Below are 14,565 nucleotides of genomic sequence, written 5' to 3'. Positions count from 1 at the left end.
AGGAGGAGGGGGTGCGGGGGGAGGAGAGGTTGGGGGGTTGGAGGAACAGAAATCTGCAGCGTGAAAAGCGATGGGGTCTCAGACAATAGCTCAATTCAGCGAAGGAGTGCTTAGCCAACTGTGAGCCAGGGGCACAAAAGATCCAAACAAATTGGGGAGGGGAGGGGGAGAAGAAGAAGAGGGAGGGGGGGAAAACAACGAAGGCCTTTGGTTTTGACCTGAGACAGGGCGCCCAGGAAGCTGCGCTCGCTCGGATGGGCTCTCCTCCTGCAAGAAGGATTAGGAGGAGGCTTTTCCGATGACAAGTCCCCAAGTTGCTTTTCCTTTCACCTATGGGAAGCTGGAGCCGCAATCAATGAAGAAGGCTGGATCCGGTCTCCACCGCAGTTAGTCGTGGGGGTGCTTCCTTCCAGCAGCCCCTGTCGCTCACTGGAGAGAATGTGTGTGTGTGTGTGTGTGTGTGTGTGTGTGTGTGTGTGTGTGTGTGTTTGTGTGCGTGTGTGTGTGTGCGCGCGCGCGCGCGCCTCCCTCACACACACACGCACATGCACACACAGGCTCTAGGCAGGGTCCGCAAGCAGCAGCTGCGGCAGTTCTGTGGCAAGGAATCCACCCACCAGCAGAGAGAAAAGGTCGTCACCAGCACCCGAGCTCCTCCTGCATCCTTCTTGTGTGCTGGCGCTGGGGCTGCTTCTGCGTGTGCGCCGCGGGAACGCACAGGTTTCTCACATACTCGTGCATTTTTGTTTCCTCCTACCTACAAGCTCCGGCGGCTCCGGGAGCCATGGCTGCCAACCGATCCCAGCCTCCTGACTGCTTTCAATGCCTCCAAAGTCAATGCCCCTACTCAGTGGCTATTGCTCCTCCGCACAACAGTCCTGAAAGCCCAATGGCTACTGAAGGGCAGGAAGCCCAGCAGCCACCCAGTCTCATGCTAATCAAGAAGCTGTCTAAAGTTAGAGCACGGATCCTGTCAAGCTTCACATTTTAATGTAAAACACCCTTGGGCTTCGGGGAAGAAAAAAAAAAAGAAAACGAAAAAAACCAACCTTGGCTGGTAACCCAGCCAGTAGTCAGCTCTTGCAAATTTACATATTTTTAGGATAGTCCAACCCCCTTCAGAAAGACTGGGGGCGGGAGGAAGGAGAGGGAAAAAAAGATCTTCCGTCGAGAAGGGAAATGTGCAGTTCACCTTCCCCACCTGCAGCAGATTCAAAAAGGGTCAGCTCATCTGACAGCCGCAAATTCCAAAGCAAAACGTCCAAAGGCGTCTCCAAAACGAGGTGGATGGGAATGCCCCCCCCCCCCTCTTCTCTCTTGCTTCTCTCCTCGTAAGCCACTACCAACTGGCTAAACTGCATTAAGGTCGGCCACCCCTTTACAAATCAAGGCTGTGTGCAGCTGTTTCTAGTCTAACAGCCAATCATTAAAGGACAACAATGCACATGCTGAGGGAGGGGAGGAAAGAAAGGCGAGCTGATGCCTTCAGCTTGGATGGAGCCCAAGCAGCAGAGAGTTAATGCAGAATTTAAGGCGCATGGCCAGATTGCCAGCTAAATATTAAGATTGTTGCTGTTACTGATTCTCTTCCGCCCCCCCCCCCCCGCCCCTTACGCCTTCCCTCGCCCTCACACTCAAACACAAAGCAGCCTTCTTAGCTAAGATCTAAAAGTGAATTTTTACAATTTGATTCTCATTATCAATGTATTCTTCCCTCCTCTCCCTCCCCCGCCCCGTGTCACTTACACTTATCTTATCTAGTTATTCTTCTTGGCCACCGCTGGTTTATGCTTTGAGACAGGGTCTTCCTGTCCTTCTTAGCCTGATAGAGGGCAGTGGACTGATTCTAAGCAGTTGAGAATCAAGAAGGTTAAGATTCAGAACACTCTAACACAATTCCTAGCTATTTCAAGGCTGAAATACCTCAGAGACAGGCTCAGTTCAGTAAGCCTCAAAGCACACCAGAAGTTGGGAGATGCCTTTCAACCCCAGGCATGTTGTAGAAGCTAGGGACAAGGCACTCCCATTCTGTCATTCACCTGTCTCCCTTGCAAAATGGGGACAACATTATTAGCCTCTGAGCAGGGATGTCAGGAAGAAGAACCAATAAAAACATAATGATAAAGCACTTGGCTAGCCCCTGCACGGAAATAATATTTAGGCTAGTGACATACTATTATTAAATGTAATTCAAAAAGCTAGCTTTCTCTGACACTGTGGAACATGTGAGGAAAAGGGGACACCTCCCCTAAAAATCCTTGATGTGGATGGTTCCTGGAAATGGAAAAGTGCAAAGGACCAAATGCACCAACTACGTGACAAAAGTATGGGTAGTGTATAGCCAAAAAATAAATAGTGAATAGCCTTTGACCCAGAAATACCACTACTAGGCTATAGCCCAAAGAGATACCCCATCTGTATAAAAATATTTCTAGCAGCTCTTTTTACAGAGGAAAAGAGCTGGAAACTAAGGTTCACATCAAATGGGAGCTTTAGCCCATTATGGCATACAAACATAATGGAATGCTATCAAAGGGATGGTTTCAGAGAAACCTGCAAAGACTTGTGTGAACTGATGCAGAGTGAAATGAACAGAGCCAGGAGAGAAAATTATACAATAACAACATCATAAAGTCAAATAACTTTGAATGACTTAAGATGTACAATCAATGCCATGACCAACAATCATTATCAAGAACCAATGATGAAGTGGACTGCACCCCACCTCTTAACAGAAAGGTGATCGCAGAATCAGACTTTTTTTTATGTGGCCAATACAAAAATCTGTTTTATTTGACTATTTATATTTGTTACATGGTATTTCCCAATTCTGCTCTTTGGTAGGTAGATATGGGAAGAAAATAAAAGGATAAATGAAAAAATAAAATGAATTTTTTTGTGGGGCAATGAGGGTTAAGTGACTTGCCCAGGGTCACACAGCTAGTTAATGTCAAGTGTCTGAGGCCGGATTTGAACTCAGGTCCTCCTGAATCCAGGGCCAGTGCTTTATCCACTGTGCCATCCAGCTGCCCCCGAAATTTTTTTAAATTATGGTTAATGGTATTTCTGGCCTCTTAAATCTTCTATATTTACAGTCTATCTTTTAAGATCTCAGATTTAGATGCCTTTAAGTCCAGCCTCATCCTTTTGCAAGAAGAGAAAACTAAGGCACAGATCAGCTTAAGTCATTCTCCCAGGGTCACATGGCTGGGATCTGAAACCAGGTCTTCATAACTAAGTCCAGTAGCTAATCTATGATATTAGACCGTTCCCACACATGTGGCAGAGAGCCAGGGCCCACAACTCAGTAAACATTGATTGGCACATGGACTTCAGTCACCTAGCCAGGGCTCCAGAAATGGGCATATCCACATGGCTATACCCCAAATCTTAAGAACATTCCTGCTGGTTGTATGGAACCCTACCTTTTTCTTCACAACTTTACTGAACAATAGTAGAAACATGGTATTATAGAAAGTCCTGGATTTGGAGTTGCGATGATCCAGGTTCAAATCTCACCTCTGCTTCTCGTTAGCTAGGTCACTACAAGCAAGTCTCTGTACCCTGATGAGCTTCAAGTTTCCTCACTCAGTGAAGAAGGATAATACTTGTATTATTTATCTCATAGGGCTATTGTGAGAAAAATGTGTTCTAATCATTGCTGTACCTTATAAAGAGAAACGACTGTTACTACTTCATCTCATTGGCTCATAGATAGATAGATAGATAGACAGACAGACAGACAGACAGATATAGCTCTATAGAGCTGAAAGAGACCTTAGAGAGGACCCAGTCTAACTCCTTTGTTTTGCAAGTGAGAAACTTCAGTCTAGACAGGTGAAGAGACTTTGTCCAAGGTCACATAGATTCCAATGCAGGTCCTCTGATTCCAAATTCAGCATTCTTTCCATTCACCACACTGTCCTAGAGTGTGTTTCCGCAACTGTAAAATGTGGTGCTTGGATTAGATGGTGTGTAGAGTCCTTTCTAGCTCAAATGGTTTACAATTCTAAAGTTTGTCCAGAACGTTTTCTTCCCATTTGCAATCAAGAGCCAACAGCTGCCACTGAATTCTGCTACTGAGAGAGCATGATAAATGCTGATGTCTTGGTTCAACATAGAAAAGTGAAATAAGGAGGCTAATATGTCCTTTGGGAGATGAATAGGATGGTACCAAATTACTTGGCATTAATCCCCAGACCAAATCTAAGGTATCCAAGCCTTATTTTCCATGGTGAAAAACCTTTCTCTATTATGATATAAAAGGAAGCATATCCTACAACAGCAAGAGCAAGGAATAAGCAGTAAACAGACATTGGAATCCACTCATATCCAGAGTCCTAAAGCTGGGGCTCTTATCTTAGGATCAATGTTCTTTTTCTTTCTTCTCCTTTCTCCTTTCTCCTTTCTCCTCTCCCTCTCCTTCTCCCTCTCCTTCTCCCTCTCCTCCCCCCCCCCCCCCGGCAATCAGGGTTAAATGACTTGCCCAGGGTTACACAGCAAGCAAGTGTCCAAGTCTGGATTTGAACTCAGGTCCTCCTGACTCCAGGGCCAGTGCTCATCTAATGAGACACCTAGTTGCCCCTGGTTGGTAAACCTTTTAAAAAATACATTTTGATAATTATATTTCACCATAAATGGTTTCCTGTGTCATCTTATCTATGGTACAAATAGTGGGAAATGACCCAGCTGTTAATTCTCTTTAAAAAAAAAAACTTTGGGAGGAACTTTTGACTCTTTCCTCTAATCAGAAGGGATAAGGCTATCCACTAATGAGTAATACTAATTCTAATGAGGTATGAGTACCCGAACTGATGAAATCTCATGTGATGAGTTTCTGGTCATGAGCCGGGTCATGAATCATGATGATGGTGGAGGTGGAGGTGAATACAAGAAGCTAAACTTGACTGTGGTGCCCCCAAATCAATGCTACATGGGCACTACAGACAAATGTAATAATAATAGCTAGCATATGACACTTTAAGGTTTGCAAAATGGGTTACAAATATTATTTCATTTGATCCTCTCAACAACCCGGAGAGGTAGGTGCTATTATTATCACCATTTTACACAGGCAAACTCAGGCATAGTGACTTGTCCAGGGTCACATAGCTAATAAGCATCTGAGGCTGGATTTGAACTCAGGTTTTCCTGGCTCCAGGCCCAGCAATCTATCTATCCACTGTGATACCAGCTGCCTCTATGAAGTAGGCACACAGATTTAGAGCTCCAAAGGACCTCACAGGTCATCTAGCCTAAATTCCCCCTCCACCACCCCCAATTTTACTGCTAAGGAAAATGAGGACTCAGAGAAATAAAGTGATTTATCCAAGGTCACACAGGTCCTGAGCCGGTCATTGTGAGGAATGAACAGGAACAAAGCCCAGTAGCAGCTAGGTGGTGAAATACAAGAGGAGAATAACCCAGAGTCAGACAAAAAGCCCACACCGTTGAGGAGCTAAAGGAAACACAGCATCAAAAGCAGAGGCCTAGCTATGGGATGCTGGGAAACATCAACAGACTGTGTTCAATAATAAGCAAACATATTTACTTATTTAAGTAACTAAGTAAATAGGGTGTCTCTTTGTATGAATCAAAGAGAACAAGATAAATATGATTCTAAGGGACAATGTAATGTCTCGATTCACAATAGGCCGTAACAGCAGCTCCAGTATCAGCCTAGGGGAAGACTTCCTGGGTATGCAGTGTGGAGAAGGCCTGTTTGTCCATTAGTCTATGGCCACACCTGCATACACAGAGAACAGTCCTCAACGCCGTAAACGCAGAAGAGGAGGTGAGATTCAGGCCCAAGCCTGCAGCGGCGGAGAGGATTCAATGTAACTGATACTTAACACAAAATGTAAAACAAAAACAGAAATAGCACAGTCTCTGTAATCAAGGAGTTATGTTCCACCAAGGGGTGAGGGGCAACACGCACACAGGTAAACACTAACTATAGTTATCCCTTTGACATCAAGACTCTCCCCATCGTGGTGGTGATATATTGAGGGTTGGTATAAGAAATCAAATGGGAATTTGGGGAGAGTTTTGTGGAAGCCACAGACGACACACAAAGGCCAGCACACAGAAAAAATGTAGAAACTCAGAAATACAAACATATATGTGTGTGTGTGTGTGTGTACATATATACGTACGCACATATATAATTATATTGTATATAATGCGTTTCTGAGTGTATATATAGTATTGGTATGTATTGTGTATGTATGTGTATGTATATATACATATATAGTATATATATAAAATTGTACATTATCAACCCAAAGGTACTATAAAACCCCCTGTAAAAGAAAAGGAAAAAAAATCAGACAAAGGGAGAGCCAAAAAATTTTATGCAGACTTTCCAGATCTTAACCCCCATGATGTAGAAGGGACAACTGTAGTGCAAAATAAATGCAAAGTCATTTGGGAGGAAGAACAAATAATGGGGGAATGAGGTAAGGCCTCTTGTTAGAGGCTCCTGTGAGCTAAGCACTAAAGTAAACTAATAGTTCCAAGATGCTGAGGAAGGAGAACATTTCAGGGAGAGAGGATAGTCCATTCAATGGGAAATGTAATGTTGTGTCTGGTGAAGAGGACGTGGGCTCATCTGGTGAAATGGAGAATGTATCATCTTTAATCAGGCTGGGAAGGAAGCTGGAGCTAATTTGTCCAGGGCTTTGAAAGACAAACAGAACAGTTTGAATTTTATTTTGGAGACAATAATTGGAAGCCACTGAGATTTCTTTAATAAGGGAGATAATCAATTCGGCAACTTTGCAGTCAGTCAATAAACAGTATTTACCATGTGCTAAGCACTGTGCTAAGTGCTGGGAATACAAAAAAAAAAAAAAAAAAGGCAAAACATAGTCCCTGACCTCAAGGAGCTTATAATCTAATGGTGAATACACCATGCAAACAACAATGTACAAGCAAGCTATGTATAAGATATATTGGAAATAATTAACAGAGAATAGATTAGAGAGGAGAGAGGTTAGATGCAGAGAGACTAATCAAATGACAATAAAAGTAACATTTTAAGAGCATTGTAGCATCATTAAAAGAAGATCCAAGATAAATTTTAACAGATATTAAAAAGTGAAAAAAAATTCCAAAAGGACTAAGGTCTCCCTGGATTCCTCATCATAACATGGAAGCATCCCTAAATTCTCAAGAGCAACACTCATCAAGGACAAGGTCTTACCAAGCTAGACAGTCTTTGAGAAAAGGCTGAGTCTTGAACTGTGTCTTTTCCTTCCAAGAGAAGTCTTAAGTTCAGAAAGGTTATAACATGATTTGACTACATGGGGCAACTCTTGTAGACTTCAAGGAAGTCATGGAAAGGCTGGGATTCAGACCAATGGAAGAATTACTAAGACTGAGGAAATCATGATGCATTGATAAAAATCTTACCATTTAACCAAATGAAAATTTTGTTTTGATTAAACTCAATTTAAAAAAAATTTAATGCCAGTGAATTCCTACATGTTTTAAAACAAATCCCATGTGGAAGTTTTTCTTTTTAATTTTACCCAAATTAAGACTTAATCAGCACCTGATCAAGCCCCATCTGTCAAGTTGCAGATAGAGCATCCCTTTAAAGGTTCTAGTCTGGTTAAATTATTTACACATGAGTATAAAGAAAAACATTTTAATTCCTCCTTCTGTGGGTGTCCTGGGTACAAAAGAAGACCTCACCTTCTCTATGTAACTATTCAAACTGGCCAAGGCTTGGCTTCTTTCTCCCTATTTGAAGCTATTCAGGGAACTCATCTCAATGCATCCCTCTGTTTATGCAGTCAGTTCTGTTGTAACATCACAACCCAGAGGGCAATTTCCTAAATTCTTTCTGTTGGGTAAAGAAGCCTTACCCACACCCTTTCCAAAGATATGTAACCCTCTGAAATGGAAAATGTTCCATAAACAAGGACCTTACTCACAGAGTGTCTAATATCTATATCTACATCTATATTTATATCTATATCTATGTCTTTGTCTATGTCTGTCTGTCTGTCTGTCTGTCTGTCTGTCTCTCTCTCTCTCTCTCTCTCAAAGATGGCATTTGAACCCAGGATTTCCTAGCTCCAAGGCCAGGCTTTTTATCAATGTAATGGATAGTACATAAAAATATACCATGTCGTTTGTTTGGCCCAAAGCTATCAGTCCATAAATATCTATCATCTGCTTTTTGTGCAGAGGATTGGTACTAGGGACTAATGGGACTGCAAAAGAGGTATGCTGTGTTTAGTCTCTACCCTCCAGCACCTTAAATAGCGGAAGAACATGAAGTAGTTATGTAAAAATGCAAGTCTGAAAGTTGAGGCTTCCTTCAGCTCTGACTCTGAAATGGGGAAGGGGGGGCAGGGCAATGAGAGTTAAGTGACTTGCCCAAGGTCACACAGCTAGTAAGTATCAAGCGTCTGAGACCGAATTTGAACTCAGGTCCTCCTGGATCCAAGGCCGGTGCTTTATCCACTGCAGTGCCACCTAGCTGCCCCCAGAAATCACACTTCTTGCCCCAAATCCAAAAGTCTTGAAGAGTTACAGTAGGGATATATGTGTGCACTTGTGTGTACATTCAAAATGGAAATGAACTTCATTCCAATAATTAAGTCCTTTCCCTGCGACTTGCTATCTATAAGGAGTTTGTGACACTTAAAGGGTTAAGCTCATGGCCCGCCTACAGACTAATCAGTCTCTAAAGTTTTCTTTTCTTGGTTCTGCTTTGCAGATCACCTCAGAATGGCTTCCCAAGCCAATGAAAAACCACACTATGACACAGATGGATTTTAAAGGAGGGATCTTTTTTTCCCTTTCCAACATGTGGTTTCCTGTAATTTAAGGAAATGATATACATTAACAATTAAAATCATATATCAAAAAAGAAGTAAATACTCAAATAGTTTCCTGTTTTATCAGATTACATAAACTTTTTTGAGGCCCCAGATATTAATATTCCAGACTCCATTTTATTTAAAGAAGGAATAACAGTTTAACTCTCTCAGAACTATATGGCTTATGGGTAGATATTCAAAGTCCAGGATGCCCCTATCCTAACATTCTCAGCACCTTATTACCCCCATATTACATATGCCACATTCTTTCCACTTGTACATATTCATATTTTTCTTTTTTTTTGACCAGCTAGAATTTCACGGGTGGAGAAAGACTCCCAGTGAAGAATTTGCTCTACACCATGACAGATTGGCGTTTTCTCAGAAATACATAGCCCTAGTTAGCACTGAGAGACTGGGTTAACTTGACCAGGGTCACATGACCTGTATGAGTCAGAGGAAGGACTGGAACCCAGGTCTTCCTGACTCTGAGACCATTTCTCTTTCCCATCATGCCACTTGCCTTCATGTTTTACTGGCCTGAAATTAGAAAAGATAAAGAACTGTGCCACATTGGACAGTACCATTTGATGCAGGCAGCAATAAGAACCCAGTTCTCCCACCTCCCCAACACCCTGGGTCCTCAGCAACTCCTGAACTGTTTCAACTAGAGCTTCAGGTGCGTAACAGAAAGATAAGGATATAAGGGCATGGAGCTGCTGGGTGCAAAAGGTCTCAGGATAGGTGTGCAGTGAGTATTGCAAACCATATTGCAAGGATTGGTATGCAGAGAAATCTTTTTGCAGACACTCATATCAATGCCCTATAGCAATTGCCTGAGCCTTCCTTTCATTTTTTTTTAACTTGATAGCTGAAAATTTTTGTTGGGCCAGGAAATATTGGAGCCCTGATGTAATAAATACACATTTTAAGATTTTAATTGTCATCATAATTTTTATTTCTATTATAAAATTTAAAACAATTCATTTTATTTAAAAATTATTTTAAAAAATAATTTGGGGGGAGATTGGACCTGTGATTTCATAAATATAGGTAGGGACCTCCCAGTCAGGAAAAACTCCCTTACCAATTTAGAACAACACCCATTCTGAAAATTATGGTCTTAGAGAGTTGGCCAGGACATTGGGAAGTTAAATGACTTGTCCTGGGTCACACAGCCAATATAGAAGATGATAAGTCTTAAAGCAAGAACTAGAAGGTACCTCAAAGACTACATAGCCCTGCTCCCTCTTTTATCAATAAGGGAACTGAGGCCCAGAGAGCTTCAGTGATTGGCCCACTTAGAGGAAGCTAGGTGGCCCAATGGATGGAGCACCAGGCCTGGATTCAGAAAGACCTGAGTTCAAAACCAGCCTCAGACATTTACTAGCTGTGTGACCCTGGGCAAGTCACTTAACCTCTGTTTCAATTTCCTCCTCTGTAAAAATGCTGTTAAGAGCACCTACCTCTGAGGGCTATTGTGAAGATCAAATGAGATAATTTTTGTAAAGTGCTTAGCACAGTGCCTGAAACAAAAAAAAAGTGTTATAGAAATGTTAGTTGTTGTCATTATCATTATAATTATTATTGCTACCATGATGAAATTTCGAAGAATCCTACTCAAAAGTTCTAACACACCAAAGCTATCTATTCCCATATGAAAAAATGCTCTAAATCTCTAATGATTAGAGAGATGCAAATTAAAACAGCTCTGAGGTACCACCTGACACCTATCAGATTGGCTAAAATGACAAAAAAGGAAGATAATAAATGTTGGAGAGGCTGTGGGAAAATTGGAACACTAATGCATTGTTGGTGGAGCTGTGAGCTGATCCAACCATTCTGGAAAGCAATTTGGAATTATGCCCAAAGGGCGATAAAGCTGTGCATACCCTTTGACCCAGCAATCCCACTTTTAGGTCTCTTGCCCAAAGAAATCATGGAAGGGGGAAAGGGACCCACATGTACAAAAATATTTATAGCTGCTCTTTACGTGGTAGCAAGGAATTGGAAGTTGAGGGGGTGCCCATCAATTGGGGAATGGCTGGACAAGTTGTGGTATATGAATACAATGGAATACTATTGTGCTGTAAGAAATGATGAGCAGGAAGAGTTCAGAGAAACCTGGAGGGTCTTACGTGAGCTGATGATGAGTGAGATGAGCAGAACCAGAAGAACATTGTACACAGTATCATCAACATTGAGTGTTGACCTACTGTGATGGACTATATTCTTCTCACCAATGCAATGGTACAGAAGAGTTCCAGGGAACTCATGATAGAAGAGGATCTCCAAATCCAAGAAAAAAAAAAGAAAGAAAGAACTGTGGAGTATAGATGCTGATTGAACCATATTATTTCTTTTGTTTTGGGTGCTGTTGTTTTTTTTTTTCTATTTTGAGGTTTTGCATCACTGCTCTGATTCTTTCTCTTGTAACAGGATTAATGCAGAAATAGGATTAATGTTATTATGTGTATATATATATGTGTGTATATATATATCTATATGTATATGTATAGAGATATATAGATATAACCTATATCAGATTACCTGCTGTCTAGGGGAGGGGGGAGGGAGGGGAGGGAGGGAGAAAAATCTGAAATTGTAAAGCATGTATAAACAAAAGTTGAGAACTATCTTTACATGTAACGGAAAAAATAAAATATCTCATTAAAAAAAAAGTTCTAACACTACTTTGAAAGTGAAACAGTGAATTTCAGTAGAGGGAAGGAGAAGGGGGAGGAAGAGGAGGGGCACTTATTAAGCTAATGAGATGAGTAATAATTTTAAGTTTTTCTTCTATTCTTCCTTTCTCCATCTTCCCTGCCACAAAATTAACTCAAAAACTGACTCATATACTGCTCTGAGTTTTAAAAAGCACTTTGGTGAAGATCTCACAAACTGAGGCTGAAACTAAGAACATCAAGGGGGAAAGGGCTAAAACTGTGAAGTCCTAAAGACCTGTTGATGGTATTTTTTAAAAAGATGTAAGACTTTTTTTAAATGAGAAAGATACTTTTGCCATAACTCCATTTACTACTTTAAAAAACATAGGCACAAGAGAGAACCATGTATTAACATGAGTACTTTTGACTCCAAGAATATAGGTAGTCAGGGGCAGCTAGGTGTTGCAGTGGAAAAAACACCAGCCCTGAATTCAGGAGGACCTCAGATACTTCACACTTACTAGCTGTGTGACTCTGGGCAAGTCACTTAACCCTCATTGCCCCAACCGCCCCCCCTCCCAAAAAAAAAAAAAGGAATACAGGTTGTCCCAAAAGTTTTAGTGAAGCTTTAAGCTGTTAAAGCTTAAATACCTTTAATTAAAGCTTTAATCACTTAAAACTGCATTTGGATTTTGGGATAACGTGTATAAAATCCAGAGTAACCAATATTCATCAATCAATCAATCAACATTTATTAACCACCTTTTGCTTAGTGATAGGGATAGTTCCTGCCCTCAAGGAATTTACAATCTAACAGGGAAGACAACAAGAAAGCAGATATACACAAAGCAAGCTATGTACAGGATAAACAGGGAAATAATTAAAAGAGGGAAGACACTGGAATTAAGAGGGGATTATCCAAACTTTCATTCATTCCATGCCCCCAACCAGGCCTAAAAGGAAGAGATCCAAGGGAGGCTCAGGCAAGGGAAGGAAGGTATGGACAGCAGTGGTGAGGGAGGAGTGCCAAGTCTAAATATTTTACATATGGATCAAGATGCAGGCTATAAACTAAACTCAGGCTGAAGGTCCCTACTTCATTTCTGCCTTCGAACAGGTTCACCTGTTCTGGGGAGCTAAACTGACACTGCCTGACCTCTGGGACTGAGAAGTGAAGGGGAAGCTGTGATGCCACCACTAGGCTTCATATTCAGAAGAGATCAAAGAGAAAATGGACCCACTGGGGCCAAAATATTTAGAGCAGCTCTTTTTTTAAGTGGCAAAGAACTGGAAATGAATGGGAGTGCCCATCAGATAGAGAACGGCTGAATCGTGGCATATGAGTGTAATAGAATATTATTTTCCATCAGAAATTACAAAATGGGGGCAGCTAGGTGGCACAGTGGAGAAAGCACCAGCCCTGGATTCAGGAGGACGTGAGTTCAAATCTGACCTCAGACACTTGACACTTACTAGTTGTGTGACCTTGGGCAAGTCACTTAACCCTCATTGAGCCACGCCGAAAGAAAGAAAGAAAGAAAGAAAGAAAGAAAGAAAGAAAGAAAGAAAGAAACAAAGAAACAAAGAAACAAAGAAACAAAGAAACAAAGAAACAAAGAAACAAAGAAACAAAGAAACAAAGAAACAAAGAAACAAAGAAACAAAGAAACAAAGAAACAAAGAAACAAAGAAAGAAACAAAGAAACAAAGAAACAAAGAAACAAAGAAACAAAGAAACAAAGAAACAAAGAAACAAAGAAAGAAAGAAACAAAGAAAGAAAGAAAGAAAGAAATTACAAAATGGGCAGTTAGTTCCAGGGAAACCTGGGAAGAATTGTATGAAATGCTTTGGAGTTACATGATACAAACGAGGAGAATAATGCATACAACACCAACACCAACAACAATACAAAGACAAACAACTCTGAAAGACTTAAAAAAATCTGATCAATGTAATCACCAACTTTGACTCCAGAGGAACAGGGATGAAAGCAAGCTACTCACCTCCTGACAGAGAGGTGATGGATGCAAAAATATGGAATGACACATACATTTTTGGATATGGCCAATGTGGAACTTTTATTTTCTCTTTAGTATGCCTATTTATTTATTTTTGTTTTGGGTTTTTTTTTCTTTTTTGCTGGGCAATGGGGGTTAAGTGACTTGCCCAAGGTCACACAGCTAGTAAGCATCTGAGGCTGGATTTGAACTCAGGTACTCCTGAATCCAGGGCTGGTGTTTTATCCACTGAGCCACCTAGCTGCCCCCTAGTATGCCTATTTATTATGAGGGTTTTTTCTCTTTTCTCAGTGGGGGCAGGAGGTAGGAGGACGTCTGGCAATGGGGTTCTCCCCTTAAAAAAGAGAACAGAAGGAAGGGCAGAAGGAATCACAGAAAAACAAGACAACTTTGAAAGTTAAAATACTGGATTTGTCATATGTTCTAAAAGGAAAGTAACCACTATATAATAGAGATGAACAGTTTTATGTATAATCCTCTCCTGTAGAAATGATCATTTTATTTGCTTTTTGTTAAGTTCCCAATAAAAATAAAGATGGAAAAATAAAATGTTAGGGAAGGGAAGCAGGTTAGCTGCTTTTGAGTAAAAGGAAACAGAAAAAAACATATTTGGAAGGAAGAGAAGAAAAGGGGGACAGCTCAATCCAGAGAAAAGGATGAAAGTGATATGGTTTCTTCTCCCCAGACTATACAGCTTAAAGATCTCTATCTCTTTGAGTGACAGGAGCAAATCTATCCTAGACAAGAGATCAAGTTGCCATTTGAGCCCTGAAAACTGAAAGTCCCTATAAGCTGTGAAAACATTCATTTGTCTTTAAATGCTCTAAAATGCCTATGCTACATCATGCCATCCTAGCAGTGTCTTCTTAAACCACTAGATCTGCTTCTAGTTCAGCCACCAGTGAAGGGAGAAATCATTGCTCAGTAGGACCCCACCTTCCTCATCACCAACAAGTGCTGACCAAGGGCCACCAACAAGCAGACAGACAGACACAGGGGCGCTGGGTATTGGCAGCACCCTCAGACCACTGATCCTGCTTCCAGCC

General features: G+C 41.2%; 1 protein-coding gene across 1 annotated transcript in view; it reads right to left on the bottom strand.

The window, feature by feature from the left end:
• Positions 1–14,565, bottom strand: part of STOX2 (storkhead box 2) — a 337,214-nt gene that overhangs the window by 157,823 nt on the left and 164,826 nt on the right. The gene's annotated exons all lie outside the window — the stretch shown is intronic.

The sequence above is a fragment of the Dromiciops gliroides genome, chromosome 6 (assembly GCF_019393635.1).
Source record: "Dromiciops gliroides isolate mDroGli1 chromosome 6, mDroGli1.pri, whole genome shotgun sequence".
NCBI lineage: Eukaryota > Metazoa > Chordata > Mammalia > Microbiotheria > Microbiotheriidae > Dromiciops > Dromiciops gliroides.
This window is presented reverse-complemented; position numbering and strand designations above follow the sequence as displayed.